Here is a 6,000-nt window from a genome sequence, read left to right on the forward strand (position 1 = left end):
ACATCCACCAGACAACCCACCTGGGTGCCCGGCGAATGATGGACTTAATCAGGCACGCCAAGTTTAGAATCAGGCGCATAGCTGAACTGGCCAGCGATGTCACAACAAATTGCAAAGCCTGCCAACTAAACAACGCTTGCCCCCAAACCCAGACCACCGCAGGAATTAGGTGTAGAGGAACTAGGCCTGGTATCTATTGGGAAATAGACTTTACTGAGATAAAGCCTGGAAAATATGGGTATCAGTACTTACTTGTCTTTGTAGATACTTTTTCAGGATGGACAGAAGCGTTTCCAACTAAGAGAGAAACTGCTTAGGTTGTAGCAAAGAAAATTTTGGAAGAAATCCTCCCCAGGTATGGCTTTCCCGTCCAAATAAGGTCAGACAATGGACCAGCCTTCGTTGCTAAGGTAAGTCAGGATTTGGCTTCCATTCTGGGGGCAAATTGGAAATTACATTGTGCTTATAGGCCCCAAAGCTCAGGACAGGTAGAAAGGATGAATCGGACTCTGAAGGAGACCTTAACTAAATTGACCATGGAGACTGGCGCTAATTGGGTAGTACTTCTCCCCTACGCTCTGTTCCGGGCCCGAAATACCCCTTACAGACTAGGCCTCACACCATATGAAATCATGTATGGCAGACCCCCACCCCTGGTCCCCAGTCTAAAAGATGACTTACTCAAACCTGAAACTGAAAATGTCTCTGAGCTCCTGTTCTCCTTACAAGCCTTACAGAAAATTCACCAGGAAATTTGGCCCAGACTACGAGAACTGTACGAGGCAGGACCTCTGCCGACGCCTCATCCGTTCCAGCCGGGAGACTGGGTCCTAGTCAAGCGCCACCGGCAAGAAACTCTTCAACCCAGGTGGAAAGGACCACTGCAAGTACTCCTGACTACTCCCAACGCTCTCAAAGTAGAAGGCATCGCTTCGTGGATCCACTACACACACGTCAAACCAGTGGACCCAACATCCGACCTTCTCGAGCCGTCTGGAGCACCGGTTACATGGACTATAGACAAAGCTAAGAACAATCCCTTAAAGCTAACCCTGCGCCGTCATCCCCATAGCCGTAACCATGTCCAGCTTACCTATGCTTTTATGCCTTATGCATCTGACTCTCCTCACTGCTGCGCCATCTAATCCCTATGTCTGGAGGTTCTGGCTCTATGAGAACAAAACTCACCCCGGGGAAACCCCCCAAGCGGGTAAACTGCTAGCTAGCGCAGACTGCCCCCCCTCAGGGTGTAATACTATAGTTTACCTCAATTTCACTAGGTTCCAGATTGCCCAACCAGCAATACCCATGATCTGTTTTGAATATGATCAAACTGAATATAATTGTAAAAATTATTGGTGGCACCAGAGTGCAGGTTGCCCATATAGCTACTGTAAGACGCACTCTGTCCGATACTGGAGAGAACGACAAGGGTGGTATTTTTACAAAACTGAGTCTCCCGTCACTTACACTTGGATAATTAGAGACCCATGGGACTCTCGGTGGACAACCCCACAACATGGGGGAGTATATTACTCATCAACTAGTACCTGGCCCAGTAGCCATTTATATCTGTGGAGAAGTCTAGTCCAGATTCAACCCTTAATCCACACACAAATCCACAGGCAAGAAACCAAGCTATCACAAGACTTGCAGCCCTTCTCCTGGCTAACTCTATTATGGGAAGGGCTAGCATTCGCCAACCTCACTGGTTTAGGCGACCTGTCCTCTTGCTTTATGTGTGCAACCCTAGGAAGACCACCATTAACGGCTGTTCCTCTATCCTCCCCTCCCACAAACTATACAGGTTTTAACTCATCGATAGTCACGATACCCGATGTGGCCCTGTACCGTGACCCATACCAAGAGAAATACCCCTATTGTTATTCGGCATTTAGCAACAGCCTCTGTAACCAATCGGCTACATACCCTAATAGTCCCATATATGCTCCCCCTGGTGTGTTCTTCTGGTGTAATATGACTCTGTTAAAAACTCTGTCCAAAAGCATCTCTGACGGACAGTTGTGTATCCCTGTTACCCTAGTTCCCCGACTGACACTGCTAACCCCGGCAGAGTTCATAGGCTGGGCAGGGACCGCCCCAACTAAAACTGCGTGACATAGACGAGCAGTTTTTCTACCACTAATTGCCGGAATATCCTTAACCACCTCTGTCGTCGCAGCGGGGTTAGCAGGAGGGGCCCTACAACACTCCGTGATAGAAAACAACAAGCTGTTACAACAATTCTCTGTTGCTATGGAAGACTCCGCCTATTCCCTAGCCTCCCTTCAGCGGCAGCTCACCTCCCTAGCACAGGTCACCCTTCAAAACCGCAGAGCCTTAGACTTACTCACGGCTGAGAAAGGAGGTACCTGTATGTTACTCAAAGAAGAATGCTGTTTCTATATAAATGAGTCAGGGTTAGTTGAGGAAAGAGTCCAACGCCTACACGAACTAAGCTTAGAAATGAAAAAGCAACAATTCACTACAGCTGCTAACAATTGGTGGAGCTCTTCAATGTTTTCCCTTCTGGCACCCCTTTTAGGCCCCCTAATGTCTTTACTACTTCTATTCACTATAGGCCCCTGTGTGGTAAATAAAATTTTGCAATTTGTCAGAGAAAGGTTTGATACCATCCAACTAATGGTCCTCCGTAGCCATCACCAGCCTCTCCTGCACCCAGAAAGTGAGGCTATATTATAAGACTCTGGAAATCCAAGATTGGACATCCAGTTACTTATGAGAAGGGGGAAATGAAAGGACACAAAGATAGATGTGTACCCACCCCCCACCCGCTACACCCTTGTTCTGCTCTCTAATCTTTGCACATACCAGAGATTTCGTAAGTTCTGTGAGTACCTGGTTTTCTGCACGTACCAGAGATTTTGTTTTGCACATACCAGAGATTTTGTAAGTTCTGAGGCAAGGTCACAAGACGTGTTTAAGTAAGATAAACTCTTGCTGCCATAAACCTGCTCTCCCGCCTCAAAGTTTGAACCAAAATATCAGAAATGGCAGGAACCAATCATAGTTAGCCAAATCGCCTTGTTCAAACACTAGCCAATCATATATCTGATTTGTATAATAACTCTATGCCCACTTTTCTTAGACTATATAACATTGTTCGGAGCTGAGTGGGGGAGCTCTCCTGCCCGTCTCGTTTCATGAGCGAGAGAGAGTTCCAGGTTCGAACCTGTAATAAAGATCCTTGCTGCTTAGCTTTGACTCTGGACTCTGGTGGTCTTCTTCGGGGAATAAATGGTCTGGGCATAACAAGTCAAGGAACTGAAACTCATCAGAGCACCATACCCAGAAAATGAGACTATAGATCCTTCAGTCAGTATGATTTTTTCCTTACCTCTGCCTAATTTCGATTTTCCCCGTCCACGTAGTGTCAAACTTTGTAAAATATTTGAAGAGATTTATTCTGAGCCAAATATGAGAGACTATGCCTGTGACACAGCCCTCAGGAGGCCCTGCGAACATGCGCCCAAGGTGGTTCAGTTACACACTGGTTTCAAACATTTGAGGGAGACATGAGACTTCAATCAACTATAAACATTTACTGATTGGCAATTGGTTGAGTTTATCTAAAGACCTGGAATCAATAGAAAGGAAATGTCTGGGTTGTGATAAGAGCTTGTAGAAGTCAAGGTTTTATCATGCAAACGAAGTCTCCAGATAGCAGACTTGAGAGAGAATAGACTGTAAGTATTGATACCTGAGCGCTATAATGAAGCATGTTCGACACCCACTTCCTGTCATGGCCTGAACCCGCCTCTCAGGTTAAATTTTCAAAGAGCCCTAGTTGAAAAGGAAGTCCATTCAGATGGCTGGGAGGCCTTAGAATTTCATTTTTGGTTTACCTCCCCAACACAGCTACATTTCTGCCTGCACGTAGCTACATTCCTTCTTCACTGAATAACCTCCCAATTTTAGTTTGTTGGAGAACAAACCCAGAATAAAGCCAATTCTAGTCATAGCACTGCAGCTTGTATCAGATGAAAGAAACCTACAAAAAGATAATCATAAAATTTGGATAAAACATAAAACAACTGAGAAGGCAAAATTTGAGGGGCTCCAATTAATCAAGGTTTACTGTTTATATTCTATGTGACTGCCAGAAAAAAAGAAACAAAACTTTTTGGTAGGAAGATCATTTAAAATCTCTGTTTTTAGTACATAAAGCCTATCATTTAATTAAAAATTATGGGACAACCTAAAAAGAAAAAGAACTAAATATCAAAACACTAATTGACAAGTCAAATGATAAAAACTGACCTATATATGGTTCAGATAATGATATCAGTAGATCTACTATTCACCATTCTAATCCCTTTGTAGTGCCCTAGAATGCTGACTCTTATGTATAATATCCCTGGACACTATTGTCCTGAAGCTCTAGATATGTTTGTGCTAATAGGAAGAATAAGCAAAGATTTAAAGGTGGGAGAATCCTTCCCTACAGCACTAGGAAATGGATATGGAGCTGTTCTCACTGAGTGTACCTCTGGGGAGGCAGCCTTCATCAGCTGTACTTTCTGCTGCTTCAGTTAATTGCTACCAGCGTTGTTCTCTCAGGCCTAATGGTAGTAATGGCTTCTCGCAGTAGCTAGCCCTGGGGTATTTCACTATCCCTCACTGGTTTCCTTTGGTCTTATCTACATCTTGTAAGTTGTCTTGTTATTTTATTTTCTTAAATTTTCCTTTTAATGTATAACCTGTTTTTTGGTTTTTGGATCCCAAGTGTATGTTTCCTTTTTGTACCTGAGTATATCACTGTCACTGCGGTCTCTCACCTTTTAAATGATGTGACTCTGAAGGTGTGTGTCTCCAAACTTTTTATCCCTGTGCACTTTTCTTCACCTATCTTCATTTCTTTCTCTTTTTGCCATTATAACAACCCACAAAAAATATATAATTTAGGTAATGGATAATGTATCACTTATGTTTAATATTGGAAGACATTTGTAATTATATTTGCAGATTGTCTCTTAGTATTCAACTGGAATGAAAATTGATATAGGCTGATTTCGTATCTCGTCTATTGCAAATAATGCTGCAATAAACGTGGGAGTGCAGGTATCTGTAGTATATATGCACAATGGAATATTATTCGACCATAAAAAAGAAATAAATTCCTGTCATTTGCAGAAACAGGAGTGGAACTGAAGGTCGTTATGTTAACTGAAATAAGCCATGCACAGAAAGACAAATATCACATGTTCCCACTCATATGTGAGAGCTAAAAGAATGAATCTCATGGAGGCAGAGAGTAGAATTGTGGTTACCAGATGCTTGGAAAGGGGTGGTGGGGGATAAAGATAAGTTGGTTGGGTACAAAAATAAAATTAGACAGAAGGAACAAATTCTAGTATTTGATAGTACAGTGGGAAAACTATACTTAACAATAATTTATTGTATATTTCAAAATAGCTAAAAGAGAAGAATTGTAGTATTCCCAACAGAAGGAAAACGTAAGTGTTTGAGGGAATTAATATTTTTATTACCCTGATTTGGTCATCACACATTGTATACAGGTTTCAAAATATCACATGTACCTCTAAAATATGTACAACTATTGTATATCAATAACAGAATTTAAAAAAAACTGATATAGGCTGTGAAGGGCAAACCATTAAATCATCTCAGATCTCAGCTTATTCATGTGCATATGAAAGTTTTAGCTGGCTCTAAACCAAGGATTTTGTATGAAGTAATAGTTATTCAAATATTTTCAACAAAATAGAGTACCTTGCAAACAGGACTTTGAGATTTTTCATTTGTTTCCTCTTACAATTCATCATATACTCTTCATCTTCTAGTGTTGATTGATGAAACCATCTTCCATATGAAACAACACAGCAATATAACACAGAACAAGACTCTGCCTGTGTGGTGGCCGGTTTCCATCCTTTCACAAACAAAGAGATATTTATAAACAAATATTTATATACAAATATTTGATCCACCTAGGAAAAGCAGAGGGCTAGTCTTTCC

This window comes from Macaca nemestrina, chromosome 10 (genome assembly GCF_043159975.1).
Source record: "Macaca nemestrina isolate mMacNem1 chromosome 10, mMacNem.hap1, whole genome shotgun sequence".
In the NCBI taxonomy this organism is placed as follows: Eukaryota; Metazoa; Chordata; class Mammalia; order Primates; family Cercopithecidae; genus Macaca; species Macaca nemestrina.